The sequence below is a fragment of the Podarcis muralis genome, chromosome 15 (assembly GCF_964188315.1).
Source record: "Podarcis muralis chromosome 15, rPodMur119.hap1.1, whole genome shotgun sequence".
Taxonomy (NCBI): Eukaryota; Metazoa; Chordata; class Lepidosauria; order Squamata; family Lacertidae; genus Podarcis; species Podarcis muralis.
This window is the reverse complement of record NC_135669.1, coordinates 34,529,218-34,550,092: the sequence shown is the minus strand read 5'-3', so window position 1 is coordinate 34,550,092 and position 20,875 is coordinate 34,529,218. Positions and strand designations below refer to the sequence as shown.

At 43.0% G+C, this 20,875-nt stretch overlaps 1 non-coding gene across 1 annotated transcript; it reads left to right on the top strand.

Annotated features, from left to right (window-relative positions):
- The first annotated feature begins 12,213 nt into the window (after nt 1-12,213).
- On the top strand, nt 12,214-12,285 carry TRNAE-CUC (transfer RNA glutamic acid (anticodon CUC)). Its single transcript has one exon. It is a non-coding gene; the product is annotated as a tRNA-Glu (tRNA).
- Nucleotides 12,286-20,875: the final 8,590 nt, after the last annotated feature.

Sequence of the window (20,875 nt, the reverse complement as noted above, 5' to 3'; positions counted from 1 at the left end):
GAGTCACAAAGCAAGCAGCGGAATCCTGCGACTCTGCCAACAGTCCGGCGAGACAGCTTCCATTTATTCACAGATGAATCGGTAGCTGGAAATAAAGAATTGTGGCCGGCAGTGAGTCAAGTAACTCCTGGAGTGCTCTGCGTGGCCACTTCAGATCCTTCAAGAGGCTGTTGAGCACCTATCAATAAATAGAGGGGAGGGAAGATAAAAGATATTAAGGGCAATATGGAAAAGATGGCAATAGCCCCTCGAGTGAAGCATACATCTCAAGGCAGCTACATATAATACAGCACTTGAGGGCTTACCCTCACATGGTTTTCTGGGGGAGACTGCCAGCTCCTAATTCTGCATCCCCCCCCCCCCCCCGTTCTTTGCTCAGACCTGTTTATTGCGATAGGTAAACAGTTACTTTGAAAGCTTCCAGGAATGTCATTAAATGATCAGTCTGACTGTGCTGTCAGACGGAAGACAGGGGATGGTGTACCATGCAACTTAAATGATGGTGTCGCTGTAGTATCTATCATGTTTCCGCAGCATCTTAATGTATACATGCGCACACAATAATACCAGATCATAGACACCCTGCCCCCCCAAGGACCCCCTGTGCTTGATAGTAATGATCAGAAGAGGGATCTAAAACAAAGCTCCCAGGATCATTTTACTGAATTCAATAAATAAAAGAACATTTGGAAGCTGCCACTACTACCACCACCACAAAATGCCAACCATCCTTCCTGATTTTTTCCAACCACTATTCATATGTCTCCTGAGTGTTAAGACCCCTTTTCCTTTCAGCCTCTTATCTTGGAGCCCAAATGTGTCAGTGAATAATATTTAACTCACCCCTAATACCAGATAGCAGTTCAGCATGTGATGTGTATATTTAGCCAAGCAAACTACCAGGTCCAAGCTAGTCTAATTATCACGGACAAACTGACTGTCTCCTTGGCTGGTGGGGGTGATTTAGTTAGCCAATGAGCTCTTACAAGAATTCTTTGGAAACACTTAAGAATGTTAAGTTCTACACATGTAGGTCTAATTTCAAATCTTCTTTCTTTGGGGTCCTGGGTTCAAGCCCCACATTGTGTGAAAGAGACCTGCATTGCAGGGAGTTGGACTAGATAACCCTTGTGGTCCATTCCTATAATTCTATAATTCTGTATATTTAGCCAGGTATATACACTATACACACACAATATATCTATATCTATATCTATATCTATATCTATATCTATATCTATATATCTATATGTATATCTATATTTATATCTATATCTATAATCTATATCTATATCTATCTATTGTATATATACACCATTCCTATAATTCTATACTTCTGTATATTTAGCCAGGTATATATACAAGAATATATGTGTGCCAAAATCTGTCATTCTGTTTCTTCTTCTGCGAGATAGGCTTCCTTTTTTGCCTGCCTCATTCTGGGGCACTTCAGAATTTCTTTAGGAATATGGAGGTGTCAGGTTTTGAGCTTACTTTCTTATCGTGAGGAAGCCGAAGGGTGGTGCATATTTTCCTGTAAACATTTCTCCAGCTCCGTCTCTGCGGCCTCCCAAGTAGTGCAAAATTCTTGACCTGAAAAAGGTGTTGGGAGGGCAACAGCAAAGATCATTCCATGTGCCGCTTAAGGGTTAACCCTATTAGTGTTATAGTGGTGGTGCTTAGGAACCAGTCAGAGTAGCAGGATGTTTGCTGAGGGAGCACAAAAACCCCTGCACCTGGCCATGTTACAAACATTCTATCTGGCATCAGAACAACAGTGAACAACCTATCTGAGGAAAATACTGAAAAATTGTGTCTTCATTCAAAACGGCCTTTTTATCATTTTCTCGGGGAAATCAATTAGTGACAGAGCCGTGTGCAGGTAGACTTTAAATTAGCTACACTCTACTCCTCCACAGATAATTAACCTCACTGTCTAAATTAGCTGCCAAAAAGAGAGAGAGAGAGAGAGAAGAAGAAGAAGAAGCGCCCATTATTAGATTTTGTCTAATGACTAGAACTCAATATTTTGGACAGCTAAGCACCCTGGAGTTTAATTTAAAATAGACATACGACAGCAATCCCTAAAGTGTTCTTCAGATCATTAATATGCTTTACACTTCACAGTAGACTGAACTGACGATGTTCCTTTCGGAGCACTCTTGAAGGCCAAGCACTCCCTCGAATCAGCGTACAGTTTGATCTCCAAAATCATCTCTCCTTGATACCTAAAAGCCCCGAGCCTGACAGCAGAGTTAGTCTTCGATTCGCTCCCTGCCAAAAGCAAAATGAAAGGGGGGGGGGAATGCCCTCCTAGGACCTGATTACAAAATTTCCGAGCTCAGCAAAAGAACCCATCTCAGTGTCAAAAGGATTTGCTATGATACAGCAACATCAGCAAGGATAATGTGTTAGTCAGTAGTGAGGCAAGGGTGGGGGGGGGGATTTCAGCCTGTGGGCCATGTTCCCTTCTGGGCAACTTTCCAGGGGCCACATGCCACTGGTGGGCATGCCCAGAGTCAAAAGTGGGCACAGCAATTCAAGTTGGTTTTGTGCAGGAGGCTAGTTTTTGCAAAGACTCATGCTCCCCTCTCTGTCTTCCATCTAAGAAAGCCAGAGGCATTATTGGTGTTCAAGGAGAGACAATCCAGGCAGGCAAAAAGCCAAAAGGCCGAAAGAAGGGGTGTAGCCTCAGGAGAGTCCCCAAGGCAAGGTAGACAGGGTTAAAGGTAAAGGGACCCCTGACCATTAGGTCCAGTCGCAGACGACTCTGGGGTTTATTATCCGAGGGAGCTGGAGTACAGCTTCCAGGTCATGTGGCCAACATGACTAAGCCGCTTCTGGCGAACCAGAGCAGCGCACGGAAATGCTTTTTACCTTCCCGCTGGAGCAGTACCTATTTATCTACTTGCACTTTGACGTGCTTTCGAACTGCTAGGTTGGCAGGAGCAGGGACCGAGCAACGGGAGCTCACCCCATGGGGATTCGAACCGCCGACCTTCTGATCGGCAAGTCCTAGGCTCTGTGGTTTAACCCACAGCGCCACCCGCGTATTAAGTATAGTAATTTAATTCACTGCAATGATAAATGCTTGCATACATTGCTATGTGATTAAATTTGGTTGGTGACTGAATTCTAGAGAGTTCTCTAGTAGTTCTCATGTGACTTGCGAACATTGGCCACATGGGAGGTATCTAGTGAAGGAGAGACTCTATTTTATGTGAATCAAGATGGCTGTGTCTTAGAATCCACTGTGAACACTGCTAAGTCGAATGGAGTGTTGGAGTGTATCTTCTATGCTTGAAAGAACTAGAGCAAAGTTGCAGGAGAAGGTAAAGGTGGAAATCTCTCATAGGAGCTGCAAGGCATTGCCTGATTGAGATACAGAAGGCTGAGTGCTGAGCTTTGGAAAGAGGGAAATAGAGCTGTTTGGAAGTAAGAAGAAGACACCGTAGACCCATGCTTGAATAAGCATGTGACTGTAAATGTTATGTTTTAATTGATCTATAAAGCTTCTGCAAGTAAAGTCTTTGAATGTTAAAGCCTGGATGTTGGTTTAATTTCCAAAGAAGGGTGTCAGTCATATATGATTTAAGCTTCTTAGGTGTGTTTTCTCTATTCCTACTTCAGCAGAGAGGCTGGTGTGTGTGTGTCCCTATCTCTGCAGCCATGGGTAAAAAAATGTTCCTAATTCAGAAACCGGATGGAATGGGCTTGCATGAAAATGGCACAGGACTGAACTGTTACTGATTTGTACACCCTGTAGTAGAAAATGCGAAAGAAAAACTGAGGAGGTGTAGGTTTGGCCTTGCATAGGCAACCCTTCCTGTGAGTCCTTGCAGGAGCAGTCTTGCCCTTGAGGGTGGCCCAGCTGGGGCTTGACTGCCCAGATTAGGAGCACGAATTGGCACAGGTGGCAGCCGTGGAGACATCCAGCCCCACCTGGTTGTAAAAGGTAAAGGGACCCCTGACCATTAGGTCCAGTCGCAGACGACTCTGGGGTTGCAGCGCTCATCTTGCTTTATTGGCCAAGGGAGCCAGCGTACAGCTTCCGGGTCATGTGGCCATCATGACTAAGCCGCTTCTGGCAAACCAGAGCAGCGTACAGAAATGCTGTTTACCTTCCAGCTGGAGCGGTACCTATTTATCTACTTGCACTTTGATGTGCTTTCGAACTGCTAGGTTGACAGGAGCAGGGACTGAGCAACGGGAGCTCACCCCGTCACGGGGATTCAAACCGCTGACCTTCTGTTTGGCAAGTCCTAGGCTCTGTGGTTTAACCCACAGCGCCACCCGCGTCCTCCTGCCTGGTTGAGGCAGTTACAAATAGTGCAGAGCAATGTGGTTGAGTTGGGAGGGGATGATGAACCAAACACTGCTGAGAGTGTTCCCACGGTTGGGTCTGGTGTTGCATGTGGGTGAAGGTCTGGTAGGGGAAATTGTTTCTTTGGCATTGTTTCTTGTTGTAAGAAAGTTTACTGTTGGGGGAGTGGGGTTGGTTGCTGTTTGAGGAGGTTTTCCTACTCTGTTCAAATAAAAATATATTTTCCCTTGTATATTGACTACCAAAGATGCTTTGAAGAACCTGCAGAGTTAATTGGCAAAACATACCCCATATCTGCCAAAGATCTGGCTGGCTTTGATCAACTAAGGTCCTGTGAAACTGCTTTATACTGAGTCAGACCATTGCTCCATCTCAGTATTGTCTACACCAGGCATGGCCCTCCAGCTGTTTTGGAACTACAACTCTCATAATCCCTAGCTAACAGGACCAGTGGTCAGGGATGATGGGAATTGTAGTCCCAAAACAGCTGAAGGGCCAAGTTTGGCCATGCCTGGTCTACACTGACCAGCAGTAGCTCCCTGGGATTTTGGGCAGGGTCTCTCCCAGGCCTACCTAGAGATGCCAGGGATTTAACCTGAAACCTTCAGATGCTCTGCTGCTGAGCCACAGGCTGACACATTATTCATCAGATTCGCTGGGGCTGCCTCAAATTCTTATCCCTCACTCAATCCAAGTCAGTCACCTACAAGCAAGAGTGATGAGTCTCTCTCTCTCTCTCTCTCTCTCTCTCTCTCTCTCTCTCTTCCAGCAGGCTATCAATACTCCAAGTTTTCAGGAAAGACCAATAGCGATAACAAAGCAATGAAGCTGAGTGTAAAAGGATAAGAACAATGGGCAAGTGATAAAACACCTACTACAGACAGGATGCGAGAGATGGTGCAATAAATAAGAGAAGAGAAAGAGCAAATGCACTAGAGGTGAAAAACAAATTTAAGTAAGCCATGGACGGAGCTTTTAGAACACATGAACATTCATAAGAAAAGTTTAGTAAGTATGATATACAACTCTGGGGTGAAAAAATGGAGGATAATTTATTGACACAAGGAGCAGCTGGTGGACTGGATAAACATGTCTGTCTCATATATATATATATATATATATATATATATATATATATATATATTTGCTTTCGTAGATTTTCACGGGTACAGGAATGCAGGTTTTGGTGTCCTCGGGTATCTTCCCGTGTAAAAGTTGGGGTGTCTAGGCGACGTTTCGACGAGGTCTCACTCGTCATCTTCAGGCTGGTGCTTTCGGCTTCTTGTTACTGGAACAGAGCAGGAACAGAGCACACTAGCCTGGGAACTTCCTCTCTGCCCAGAACATAGGAGGCCACACCTCCTCAACAGTATTTATAGGAACTCAAACACTGAGATCCTGCTCTGTTCCAGTAACAAGAAGCCGAAAGCACCAGCCTGAAGATGACGAGTGAGACCTCGTCGAAACGTCGCCTAGACACCCCAACTTTTACACGGGAAGATACCCGAGGACACCAAAACCTGCATTCCTGTACCCGTGAAAATCTACGAAAGCAAATATATATATATATATATATATATATATATATATCCATATTGCAAAGGGTCGAAATAGAGATGATGGAGAAATTTGACCCCCTGTACATATAATGGTGAATCTATCAAATTTGAAATTTCCAAAACAATAGGAAAACTGAAGCTCAGTCATCATTCAAAATTTGCACTTACCTGACTGTTGCGATGCCATTCTCCAACGAACCATTGTTTACAAAAATGCATATGTAAGGAGAAATTATGCCTAAAAATTAACAGGTCACAGAGAAATGAATACAGGGGAAAGGCTTGTAAAATTTGCACATTCGTCAAAACTGTGTACAAAAAGGTGTTGTTTAGAAGGAATTTGTATTAAAAATGATGCTGAATGTTCAAGAAGATTTTTTTAAAAAATAGAAAAGTAGAATTTGCAAATTGCTGTGCTACTGGGGAGAACTGAATTTCACACCGGAAATCCTAGAAACAGATCCTTCCATCCTAAAGCAGAATGAAGGAAAAGGACAATGAACTGAACCAACAGAAAGTTTTTTAAAGGAAGAGGAATAGAATGGAGGGACAAGCTGAGCCATTTCATGACAGAAATGCAAAGAGATGAGATGAACACTGTTGGCTGGCAGGGGGAAATACAGGTATATAAAAGGAGAATTCCCTGGATGCCAAGATCCAGGTTTGGGGCAAGCACTTTTTGGTGAGAGAACATCAGCAGAGATTTAAAATCACAAAATCTGCAGCAAAGAAAAGTGTGGAAATATAGGCTGTTTTACCTTTAAAATATGCCTTTGTGAGTTCCAAAATACTCCCCTCTTTCCCCATAATAGAAAAAGACCACACGTTTAGTAAGTTAAAATTGGTTTACTTACAAACTCTCCAAAGATCAGGTTCATGTGCTTTTCCACACAGCATTCAGGAAACACAGGCAGTACAACTTGTCTTAGTCACACTGGTGAAAGTTCCTGAATTAATGGTACAGGAACTCAGGAATGGCTTTTTAAAACCATGCTGTCTGAGCTTGGAGCAACCAGCTGAGAACTCTTTACACAGAGAGCTTTTCAGGTAGACTGAGCGGAACAATAGGTTTGATTACCTTCGTCCTAAAGTGAGGACTAAGCCTTCTAGGACTGCTTAATCTATGACATTAACCTCTTTCATCCTCATATAACTAACAAATTAGCCCACAAATACAAGTTTTCTGGGCAATCAGAAAAAGTGTCAGAACAATGCACAGCCTCATTGGTCTCATTCAGCTGAAATAACATTCAAAATGTATTACGTTAGAAGAACTCCTTGCAAAAATTTGTACATTAGACAAAAGTGCATATAAAAAATGTCACCATTAGAAGACATTTGGACTAAAATGCTGAGGTTTTCCATAAGGTTCTTTTTAAATATACAGTGGATGCTCGGGTTGTGAACGTGATCAGTGCTGGATGCACGTTCGCAACTTGCAGCATTCACAAGCCTCAGCAGCGCATCTGCACATGTGCGGGTTGCAATTTGGGGCTTCTGCGCATGCGCAAAGCGCGATTTAGTGTTTCTGTGCATGTGCAACCTCCAAAACCCGGAAGTAACCCGTTCCGGTACTTCCCGGTTTCAGAGCGTCTGAAACATGAAAAAACGCAACCCGAAGCATCTGTAAACCAAGGTATGACTGTACTATGCATTTTGCTGCAAAATGTGCAGAACCAAATTTAACTTGGCAAAAGGAGAAACAGAGAGAACTGAAATTGACAGATCCTTCCAGCCTGAGGTACATGTAGAAGGTTTCAAATCCTCCATTAAAAAGGTAAAGGGACCCCTGACCATTAGGTCCAGACATGACCAACTCTGGGGTTGCGGCGCTCATCTCGCTTTATTGGCTGAGGGAGCCGGCGTACAGCTTCCAGGTCATGTGGCCAGCATGACTAAGCTGCTTCTGGCGAACCAGAGCAGCGCATGGAAACGCCGTTTACCTTCCCGCCAGAGCGGTACCTATTTATCTACTTGCACTTTGACGTGCTTTCGAACTGCTATGTTGGCAGGAGCAGGGACCGAGCGACGGGAGCTCAACCCGTCACAGGGATTCGAACCGCCAACCTCCCTTAGCCATGGACTAATTATGTAACCTAGCTCATTCAAAGAAAAATGCAGATGATAAGAAGATGGAGGCTGCCCCTCCCCCTACACACACACACACACACACACACACCTAGTTCTTGGAAAGTTCCTTGGGAGACACACTTAAGGTATAGGATTCACTCCAGAATATAAGCAGCAGCCTTGGATAACCAACCTCCATCTGGGGACAAGAAAAAAGATTTCTACTGTCAGTTGTTAATATAGAAACAACCCACAGAAAATTGGTTGCAGCTAGCCAGCAGCAGCTGTTAATTAATAGGCTGAACTCAAGCCAAGATGGTCTATAACCCATGAACGTGCTGTCTCCCGGGTGCAGGAGAAACAAACACTGTGCTCCAAAGACACTGGAAACGGGCACTAGATAAGAAGCCCTATGCTGAGTGTGACCATTTGTCCACCCAGCTCAGTATTTGCTACACTGGCAGCAGCCCTCTGGGATTTCAGGCAGGGCACACTTCCAGCCCGACTTGCAGGTGCCACTGGGCACTGAAGCTGGAAACCTTTGTATGAAGAGCATGTGAACTGAGTTAACAGCCTTTCCCTAAAAGAAGTAACCAAACAATTAAACCCCTGTGTTGCAAACAATTACCAGTAATATCCAAGGCAACACGATGACCAAGTACAACAATGCAATATCAATATAAACTCTTTATATAATCTATATGCAATGGAATTGTATAACAGCAATAGCTATGGAGCAGTGGTCATAGGGTTATGTAACCACTGCTACTGACTGCTTTTTGCAAGGAACCTAAAAAGCCGACCCCAGGTGGTGCTCATAACTAGGAGATTGAGCTTAAAGATACAGTACAGTTTAACAGTCAGAATATTAAAAAATCAAATAAAACAATTGAGATCCAATTCAGAATTGAGTCCTCCCAGATGAATGGTTTTGAACATAAAGATAAACCGAGGTTCTTGCTGTTGTAACCATCTTTCATAATCTTGTCTTATAGTTTTCTGATTTACCCACAATACCGGCTTGTTTTCCTCCGATAAGAATCTGACCTATTGCTTCTTTCAGAGACTTGCATAGTCTACAAAGACTTTCAGAGACTTATAAGACTTATGTTTATTTGGTTCTATGTTTATTTCATTTATTTCATATTGTTCAATGTTTCGTATAGCTTATATACAGTGGCACCTCTGGTTACGTACTTAATTTGTTCCGGAGGTCAGTTCTTAACCTGAAACTGTTCTTAACCTGAAGCACCACTTTAGCTAATGGGACCTCCCGCTGCCACCGCACAATTTCTGTTCTCATCCTGAAGCAAAGTTCTTAACCCGAGGTACTATTTCTGGGTTAGCGGAGTTTGTAACCTGAAGCATCTGTAACCTGAAGCGTATGTAACCCGAGGTACCACTGTAAAGAGTTTCCCTAAAAGAAGGCTTCAAATACTTGAGTTGCTGAAGTTGCTCATCTCCTTTTCCCTACTGCATTTCAGCACACCTCACTCCATTGGGGGCAGGATTTGAATCACTTCCCATATAAAGGCAAGGCTGCTGAAATCACAGTTTCCAAGACAGTACAAGAACCCAAACTCAGCAGCTTGAAATTTGCACTTCTCTGCCAAATTTTGCTATGCAGTTCTCCAGCCAAGTAATGTGTACTGGGGAGGCGGGGAATGCCTATACTCAGGTAAACTGGGCATAAAAAGGTATATATTAATGAAAGTAAACATTCAAAGAGCATTATATTAGGTGATATTGCTCTGCAAAAATGTATGAGTGAGTATGAACTTTTCATGCGAACTGAAATAGGAAAAAAATGGCAAACCAATGTGGAAATATGGTGAACATCCAATTTTGTGAGAAAAGAAACTTTTCATCGTGCAGTTTATGCATAAGTAAGCCTACACGGTTGTTATTCGGGACAATATTTCACACTGATTTACAAAGGACTAACCATCTTGTCTAAACGAACTCAGAGGCTGTTAAAAATAAATAAAGGATCAACATTGGAAATGTTTATTGGGACTATCTGACTAGTTAAGGAATATTAGATCATCACTTCTTGAACTTCAGAGCATGGTAAGTCACCCAAAGATGTATAATTTGGCATGATTATTAGGCTGTTTTGTTGTCTTATAATTTGGAATGATTTATTGTGGTTTTTATTGGATTGTTAAATTGGAAAACTTAATAAATATTATTTATTTTAAAAAAGGTTGTTATTCGAGAACATTGTCACAAATAGTCACCTAAGGAATGTCGCTCAATTTCAGTCAGGTACCACTTAGCATTTTTGTTCTAGAAACAAAAAAACTCACTTCAGCATAACATCCCCTGGAAATGCATTGAATTTTGCCAATGAGGTGTGTTTATTACCCCAGTCGATGTTAGTGGGTTAGGGTAGTAAAACACCCTGTCGATTTTTTTCATAAATGTATTGTCAAGGCAAGGTCAGAAAAGTGTCGGCACAAACAGGTTGGCACAAACCATATAACCATTTCTCTAAGGAGAGATGGTTTCCCTGCAGCATTAGAAAAGCACCGCCCATAAATGTTCACATTAGATTGAAAATATGAGAAATGGAGAGAGACAAAAATAGACAGCTCTTCTAATCCCTGCTCCACAGTAGTTTCCTAGGCTAGGATGTCCCAGTCTCACATTCCTGTTTTGCCACCTTTTGCGTGGAATTTGTACGACATGCACACCTCGCCGTCGCAGCCGAGTTGAAAGTCTGCTTTGCTCTCTTGGCACTGTTTGATCTTGAATAAAATCATCCTTGGAGTATTTTAAGGATACCCCGTTCGGTCATGGCTTGCTGCTTTTTGCCTGGCTCACTTTGCCTCGCGGAATCGTCACAGCTGGGAAGCGTTTGAGCTGCTCCAAGGATAACTCGACTGGATGGAGTTACATGAGAAGCAGGCCCTCAGGGCTTCTGAGCTAGTCTCTGCTGATTTCTGATCCCCGGCTCCCACGTGCTCCAGCAATTCCCTCTCCCTTGAAGTATCGGCAGTTCAGAAGCCCCCGAGCGTGACTGCAAGTGTAAGTATACCTAAGCAAGTTACTCAAACAAACAACTCAGGGGCTGCAGCAGAAAATACAGCTGTTCTGCTCCTTATCTTCTTTCTTTTGCCCATGCTCTGCTATAAGCCCTTTCTATAGCTCCTCCTTCTTTAAGATGCTACCTATGGCTGCTAATAATAATAATAATAATAATAATAATAATAATAATAATAATAATTTATTTATATCCTGCCCATCTGGCTGGGTTTCCCCATCCACTCTGGGTGGCTTTCAACAGAATATTAAAATACAATATATTAAACATTAAAAGCTTCCCTAAAGAGGGCTGCCTTCAGATGTCTTCTAAAAGTCTGGTAGTTGTTGTTCTCTTTGACATCTGGTGGGAGGGCGTTCCACAGGGCGGGTGGATATTCTCCAGGATAAAGAGACCAAACTCAATTCACATGGCCTGCAATTGGTGGGTCTCTGGAGGCTCATGGTTATAAGCCTCCAGTTCATTCCACCAGCTCCCTAACTTGCTTTGTGACCTAGCGTGCAACTGGACCTCCATGAGTTTTGACCTTGGGTTGCTTCTGGACCTTGCCCCTGTGTTTTGAGTTTGGATCTTGACCAGCCCTGGTTTTTTGATGACTCCTGTAAGTGGACTTGGGACAGCTGGGTGTAATTTCATCTGAATCAGGACAGTAAACCAGATTTGTCATGACGGTTCCTGAGATGAAAGAAGAGGTTTTAGTCTACGTTTGGGTACAATCAGACGCCATCTTGAATCAAGATGCTGAACTGGACCTGTTAAAACCACACCAATCTTTTCAGCTTCTTAGAACTCCTGAGCAGCACTGGGTATGAGGCGGCTAATATTTTTAGAGAAATTAATAAATAATAAATAATAAGTAATAAGTAACTAAGCAGAGTATCCATAATCTAAAACAAATCACCATTACAATATAATACAAAACCAGTGTAAGCCTAATTAAAATAGTTGCAGTAAAACTACATTTCTGATAAGCAGGAATGTAAGAGAATACTAATAAAAACAGAAATGGGAGTTGAAATTGTGAATTATTGCTTATTTCCATCCATGTCTGCAGTGAAAATCAATCCAGTAAATATGGTGGTTGTTTGCTGCTATTGTTGATCTCAGTCTGCAAATGATAATTAATTAATTATGTAAATTGCATAAGTTTAATTATTTTGCCACAGTGGACAGGGAGACATATGACATCATTTCTGGTACAAACTGCAACGGAACCCAAAATAGCTTAGTCGGTAAAGCAAGAGACTCTCAATCTCGGGGTCGTGGGTTCAAGCCCCACATTGGGGTTGGACTAGATGACCCTCGTGGTCCCTTCTGATTCTATGATTCTGTCTTAGATTGGGGACCTCCTGCCTGTGCAAAAGGTGTTGCATGTGATTAATACAGGGCAGAACAGAAAATTATGCCTTCTTACATCCTACTGCCAAGACTACTGAGAGCCTGTCTGCATCTCTGCAACCCCTGAGAAAATGAAATGTTTCCCAGTGTCTGCCACAACTTAGGTAAGCTGACTCATCACGGAGGCCAGAGCTTTCACTCTGCCCATCTATCAGTTCAATAATTCAGCTTTCTCCGTCCAGCCAAAGAAAGTTGTCCTTTACAAGCCTATTGTACAGTTCTGCATCACAACATCTCTCTAAAGCAAAACTTTGGAGCCAAATCTCTATTTCTGATTCCTACCCACCCACCCAAAAACTAAACAAAAAACCAACAAAACAAAGCCAAGATTGCCATCATTCTAATCACAATTTTTGGCATTAAAAAGCCTCTAAAACTGGGATGTTGGCAGGAACAATATGAAAATCACAGTAGAAGAGAGATAATGCATTATTCTGCTGATTTTTAATAGGTCCAAAAGGCAAGTGGAGGGAATTACTGGCACTTGCAAAACCCCAGATGGCAAAACACAAGCATTCCTCTCTCTCCCGCGCCAAAGTAGCAACGTGCTTCATAAACTGTAAACTCCTCTCTTTATTAGCCATTTATAAGCCACTCTTCACAATCCAGCTTCAATATTAAAACACTTAAAAGCTCACAGAAGACCTGTCTAGCAAGAGAGTCCATCATTTACTGTCAATGCAGAAGCATGTCATTTCTTGATCCATGGGGAATCAACACTAATCATCCAGATCCCATTTGCGAATGTGTCTTGCTCTGGCATGATAAGCTGTGGGGGTTTCATTAAATGGAAGAAGCCACAGCCCGGAAACAGGTGCTTCTAAAATTCTCCTCAGTTTTTTTTTTCCACACTGGATTTTGGCTTTCCAAAGTACCCTGCTTTGTTTTTGAAGCAGAACAGGTGCATTAGGAATTCTCCATGCTTGCTTGCTTGCTTGCTTGCTTGCTTGCTTGCTTGTTTGTTTGTTTGTTTGTTTGTTTGTTTGTAATAGTGAGAATTGTAATAGTGTAATAGTGAGAATGTTTGTAATAGTTTGTAATAGTGAGAATGGTGAGAATGTTTGCAATAGTTTGTAATAGTGAGAATGTTTATTTGTTTGTAATAGTGGCGTGCCTGGCGTGCTGTGGTCCATGAGGTCACGAAGAGTCAGACACGACTAAACGACTAAACAACAACAACAACAATAGTGAGAAATTGTGCCATTCACAAAATGGCCACCACGTCGATAAGGAGCAGGAAAAGAGGCCAAAACACAAAAGTGTGGAAACATGCCTCCTCATCCGTGTTTAACATAGCATTTGCTGTGGAGACAAATTATTTAAGTAATCTGTACAGGTGGATTGATTAAATCAGGGCTTTTCTTTTTATAACAGGAGACATAAGCATATTGTTTCAAGGCAGGGAATGGGGAATGGCAAAGCACTAGTCTAGTATTCAGGTCGCACCTGTCTCCAAAGGATGTTACGCAGATGGGAAGATGCCTTTAATTTCCATTTTAACAGATTTAATTGGTGCATTTTCTGTCAACAAAGATCCCATCTAGTAAGGGAAGGGAAGAACAGCAAAGACATTTTCTTTTGCCATCTCGGAAGTTTCACAGATAACAATAAAGGATGTTATCCAACTAAACCCAACATTAGAAGAAATTCACATAAAAGGGGGTGGATTTTTTTTAACTTTTAAAGAAGAACAAGTGGCAAACCACTTTGAAAATATGGGGAATTGAGTTTTTAAGACAAGGGGGAAATGCGGAACTAAGAGAAAGTGAAATGGACAGATCTGCCCATCCCTAGTTTTTCCCATAATCTGTTTTATGAGCCCATATCTAGGAAATGTACATGAACTGCCAAAGTCTGTCATTGTTACCGTCACCTCCACATGACATCAACTTGGCAGCCTCTGTGCTGAGTGCGCTGGATTTGCTCCCCCGCGTGCCTTGATTTACAGATTTTTCTTTTCTAACTCCTTTTTGGATTTGCCACATTTCCACATCCATATAGTTGATGTATTGTTGAGTAAGGCATTTGTTATCTTCTCCAAATACATGCTTGTAGCTCAGTAAATCTATTTCCAGCCTGTCTTCCCAGACGGCTACTACAAGAGCTCCATCTGAGGCATCAATTTATCTGATGCAAAGAACAGAAATGTGACAAATGCAAAGGGAAGTCTCTAGAGCTCTGGGGCCCAGCTCCATTCTCCTGGTCTCAGGCTACTGTTTTGTTTGTTTTTTCAGCGTTAAGACGCTTTGCTAAAATCAGTTTGTTGAAAGTTTTCACATATGAAAATGATGTATTTGACTCCATCACCTTGCCAACAAAGGTCCGTATAGTTAAAGCTATGGTTTTCCCAGTAATGATGTATGGAAGTGAGAGCTGGACCATAAAAAAGGCTGATCACCGAAGAATTGATGCTTTTGAAATATGGTGCTGGAAGAGACTCTTGAGAGTCCCATGGACTGCAAGAAGATCAAACCTCTCCATTCTTAAGGAAATCAGCCCTGAGTGCTCACTGGAAGGACAGATCCTGAAGCTGAGGCTCCAGTACTTTGGCCACCTCATGAGAAGAGAAGACTCCCTGGAAAAGACCCTGATGTTGGGCAAGATGGAGGGCACAAGGAGAAGGGGACGACAGAGGATGAGATGGTTGGACAGTGTTCTCGAAGCTACCAGCATGAGTTTGACCAAACTGTGGGAGGCAGTGAACGATAGGAGTGCCTGGCGTGCTCTGGTCCATGGAGTCACGAAGAGTCAGACACGACTAAATGGCTGTGTGGCGTTTGCCCGTTCTTTTAAAAATGTCTGTACAGGGGGAGAGAAAGAGTTAATAGGTAGACCAATAGAAAAGTCAGAGGCGGAGCCTACCTGTTTATAAAAGGGCTTAGCCCGAGGTTTGGTTGGTTGGGAAAAGGCAGTTGGGAAAGCAGTTGGCAGACAGATGGAAATAGAGAGACAGTTAGTGCAGTTGGTTCTTGTGTGAGGGGATGTAGAAGAGTTAGAGACAGAATAAAATAAGACTAAGGGGGTAAAGGGTAACAGCGTTTCGAATGCGTTTAAAGTTTATTTGTGTTTGCAATAAACTACAATCTTCATTGTTAACTTAAGAACCTGACTGAGACTAAGTGATTTACCGGGGAGGACCTGGTTGGTGGCAGCAGATTAGTGGTGTACGGGTCAATAGTCCGTGAGACGACCGGGGGCTCTGTACGAACAAAACAGCGTGTTTTCATTTCCAGCAAACTCTGCGGTATTCCTGCCGACATGTGCTTCCTGATTTGAAAAGACCCATGGCAGAAGTTTCCTCACGACGTCTTTCCTGGGGATTTAACCAAAGCACAGGCATACAAGGAGGCTGCCCAATGCAGACCGTTGGTGAGATGATATGTAGAAGGGAAGAGACAAACACTCCTCGGCCACCTCCAATGTACGGTAAGCACAAGAGAAACCCTGAACCCCACCCATGAGAATTCACACACACACATACCCAAAAAACTACCCTTCGATAATTTTTGAATTATCTCCATCTACCTTGGAAGGGAGTGGATTCTTCTTTGTTGGAGATGTTTAAAGAGCAATTGGATGGTTATCTGTCCAGAATTCTTTTTGATTCCTGAGTTGCAGGGGGTTGGACTAGATGGCCCTGGGTGTCCCTTCCAACTCTACTATTCTGTGATTCTATGGTGGAGAAAGGATGGGGCGGGGCAGGATGAGAAAGCAGGAGGAATTTTCTGCAGGACACTAGTTTCTTTTTCTTCTTTTTTTATTTCATGCTCCCTTTTCTTTTCTTTTTTAATTTTTTTAAAAATCATTTATTATTTTATTCACATTCTTTACATCAGACAACTCCAAAATAAAATCATATGTAACAAAACCATAAGTCTCATCGTTTCATTTACAAGATCTCCTCTCCAATACATTTACTTGATATTTCTTGCTGCTTTCTGCTTTCCTTATAGAATCTTTATAACAATTTAAATCTCTTAAATCATATACCAGTCATTAACAGTTTCAATTAATCCCTTCACCTCCCTCCCCCACGGCCCAGTACTTCCCTCCACCCGGGTGCGATCTTCTTTATCTGCTATTATTTTTGTTATTGTTCCATTATTCACTTTATTTGTTATTCCATCCTTAGTATATTACTATCCTATCTCCTTGCGCCTTTTAAACTTTTGCATATTAATTTTTAAGCTCCAGCACCAACTTTTTTCATGTAGGGCAGAAAGCAAGGCACTAGTCTCTGTGTCAAAATAATTCGCTGCTTGGCCTGAACCTATAGAATTCTGGACCGGAGCTAGTTAACCATGAGAAACATCTGGGGCTTTTTAGTACAGAGAAAGGATAATTAGGAAGAGACCAGGAGAGAGGATTATGCAACTATGTACAATGTTGGAGAGAGAGGGAGAAGGAGGGAGGGTAGTATGCCTCTGAATACCAGTTTGGGGTGGGGAGAACAATAGAATGGGAAAGCTGGCTTCCCAGAGGCAACTAAATGATCACTGCTGGAAACAGGAAGGATGCTGCACTAGATGGATGATTTGCTTGATTCAGCAGACTTCTGTACCTGTTCATAGAATGGTAGAGTCAGAAGGGACCCCAGGGTCATCAAGTCCAACCCCCTGCAATGCAGGGACCTCAACTTGAGGTCCCCCATCCAACCCGGAACCATACCAGACCCTGCTTAGCTTTGCAAATGTGCTAGCAGTTTTATTGCTGTAGTCAGAGCTTCTGGAAAAACCCCATGGTGGTGGAGAGGAGACAATTATCTAGCAGAGTTGGAAATAGATGTCTTTGGGACTCCAAAACCAGGTGTGGGGAAAACTTAGGCCCTCCAGTTGTTGCTGGACAACAGTTCCCATCATCCCTAGCAATTGGCCTCAGGGAGGTTGTGGATTTTCCCTCCTTGGAGGTTTTTAAGCAGAGTTTGGATGGCCATCTGTCATAGATGCTTAAGTTGAGACTCCTGCATTGTATGGGGTTGGACTGGATGTCCCTTGGATCCCTTCCAACTCTATGATTCTATGCTCTGAAGGACCAAAGGTTCCCCACTTCTGCTCTAGAAAATTTCTGATACTGAAGAGCCACATGAGCTCTTCAAATAGGCATTGGCCCCTGCTTTGGAAGCAGACCAGCTACAAGGTTTGACCCACTGGAATTACACATCCCTTTTGGCTTCAAGACAGAGAGGAATGAGAGTCACCTTTTAGTTCACTACTGCTCCACAAAGAGGCATTTCACAGTCATCTTCTCTGAAGGACTCGACTTCTTTGCAACACAGACCCCAGGAAACCACACAAGTGCTCTGAAGCCCCTCCTGTCCTTGCAAGATGTCTCCATCCTCATCAAGTCATGGGAACATCTTGGTTGTCCTGGCAACCAAGATGTGGGTGGCCTCTTTGCAGCCAATGCTGGGTGGCATCCTTCTCTTCCAGTTGCCCTGGCAACTGGGATTGCTGCATTTCCAACCCGATTTCCAGCTGAACATCAACCAGCTCGCATGCACGTTGGCACCAAGTGGACCATTGTGTGGCCCAACATCCCAAATGGTTGCCATTGTTTTCAAAAGAAAACACTCTTGAGATACAAAATCCAAGCAGGGAAAAGGGTTGCAGGAAACACAAAGCAACATAGAACAAAGGTAGACAGCAATGGAGGATGCAGATACTCCCCGCTCAGCCTGGTCCTTTGCTGAGACAACATCCTCCAAAGTTCAGCCAGCTGCAGCCCACTGGAAGAACTGAAGAGCTTCAAGAAGGAAGCTTCAAGGAGGCCTTAAGAAGGCAACCTTCTTTGTTGTTGTTTAGTCGTGTCCGACTCTTCGTGACCCCATGGACCAGAGCACACCAGGCACTTCTGTCTTCCACTGCCTCCCACAGTTTGGTCAAACTCATGCTGGTAGCTTCGAGAACACTGTCCAACCATCTCGTCCTCTGTCGTCCCCTTCTCCTTGTGCCCTCCATCTTTCCCAGCATCAGTGTCTTCTCCAGGGAGTCTTCTCTTCTCATGAGGTGGCCAAAGTACTGGAGTCTCAGCTTCACAATCTGTCCTTCCAGTGAGCACTCAGGGCTGATTTCCTTAAGAATGGATAGGTTTGATCTTCTTGCAGTCCATGGGACTCACAAGAGTCTCCTCCAGCACCATTATTCAAAAGCATCAATTCTTCGGCGATCAGCCCTCTTAGGTGCCCAGTTTCCGGTGGTGGGTGAGGTGACAGGCAAAAAGTGAGTTGGGCAATGGATCCAAGATTTTTTTTCCAGCCAGACAGAACTCACTGGAACTCAGTTCTAGCACCTCTCAGGTGGGCACCATTGCCATTATGAAATAACAAGGGAGGTGTTCATGGTGAGTTCCAGCACTCCTTTTTCTAAAAAAATAGCACTGAGTGTGACTCTATAAGAGATGTCAAAGCCACACATGCCATTGCTTTCTGCGTAAACACAAACCCCTTTATCCAGGCAAGCAAAAGGGATTATTGCACCCCCCTCCAACATGCCACTGATCAAAATCAGAACATCTGATTTTTTGGTCCTGAGCTCTTTCGGGAACTAGCTAACTTGCACCAGAGTGCCAGATCAAAAAATGGGACATTCCAGGATCCAGTCAGAAGCCAAGATGGTGTCTGTAATTCTGGGATGCCCCACTCATATCAGGAGGGTTGAGGTAATTTCAATCTTGTTTTAGCATTTTGGCTTTTGTATGTTTTAAAGGAGGGCTGTACATTTTATCATCTTGCCTTTTTGTAAACCGCTTTGAGAGGTTTTTTTAAACAATCAAATGGTGTGTAATTTTTATGAAATAATAATAATAAATATCACACATCAAGGACATATTCCAGCCATGTGAAGATACTTGTGGAACATGTAAAGCAAGGCAGGTGAGGGGGCGGGTGTCTTAGGGAGAGTCCTGGGAGCCAGATAGGGAAGCCTAGAGGGCTCCTTTCTAATCCTGGGCCTGAAGTTCCTCACTCCTGTTTTACGTCAGCTAATGCAATGGGTAATGAATCAGTGGACTGGAACTACTGTCTTGTATGGCAACCTTGAGAAGCACCATTCCAAGGCTTCTGGCAGAAATACCTGAAGGAGCGTCTCCATCCCCATCATTCAGCCCAGACACTGAGATCCACCTCCAAGGGCCTTCTGGTGGTTCCCTCCCTGTGAGAAGTGAGGTTACAGGGAACCAGGCAGAGGGCCTTCTCAGTAGTGGCACCTGCCTTGTGGAACGCCCTCCCATCAGATGTCAAGGAAATATACAACTATCTGACTTTTAGAAGACATCTGGAGGCAGTTTTTAATGTTTGATGTTTTATCACTTTTTTCTTTTTTTACTATTAATATTCTATTGGGAGCAGCCCTTAGAGTGGGCAGGGTATATTATATTATTATTATTATCTTATATATCCTATGCCCTTTTAAAATGTGGCTCTTGGGGGAGGGTATTGGGTTGTTGTCATTTTTATTTCGATTATAAACATTATGGTTTTTCTGTTGATCTTGTTCTGTGAACTGCACTGAGACGTCCAGGTATAGGGCAGTATATAAATTACAACAACAACAACAACAACAACAACAACAACAACAACAACAACCTTAGTGGTGCCATAAAGTAGAGATAAAGCCAGGCTGCTGTGAATCTACTTTGAGACCACCCACACTCCCACCACCAAGCAGCCAGTTTCCAACAGGCAAATTGTTAAGGAAGCACCGAGGAGGGGGAGTCTGTGGTAATGGAAAACAAAGTTTGGATTTGTTAAGATTTAAGATTTGTTAAGATTTCATGGTTAGGCGCGCAGATATTCTCTGGTTGTTTTGCAGTGTCAGTGTAATAGCTAGTTTTCCCAGAGGATAGACAGAGTAATGAATGGGTTGTGGAACATGCTGATAAAAACAAAGACATCCATTCACTGCCTTGGGTTTCCTGGGACCTTTCCCCCCTGATCAGTTTATATCTTTTTCTATTATGTCAGAAATTAAGCATTCAGCACGCATGGTTTCTTAAACACACATACACGCACAAAACTACCTTCACCTTCATTGCAGGGTGATAAAACTTTTGCAATGGCATAAGCATCGCGATAATGCAGTCAGAAGGTTCCTTATGCCTTAATTCATATATGCTGGAGCCATGTGTATAAATACTATGCTGCAGGGGCTGTAAGGATACACTTATAGCAAAGGCAGTTTTAGCATAGTGCCCAAAGTTTACCATTGCGTATAGGATATCTGGCAGTGCTTCTTAAAGAAAACGCAACATTTACAATGCATGTCTCTTGAAAAGCTGACATTTCAAAACAGAGGTCCTTTAAAAATCAAAATATGGAGTGTCAGATAGGATTTTTGCATGGCAGGAAGAGATGTTCCCCAAGCAATCATGGGGATTATACTATAAGTTGTGGAGTTGCATACAATGTTAAGTCACATTCAGAGGAGATCCACTCAAATCAATGGGCATTACTGTTTGAAAGATTTCTGACCCGCATTTCAT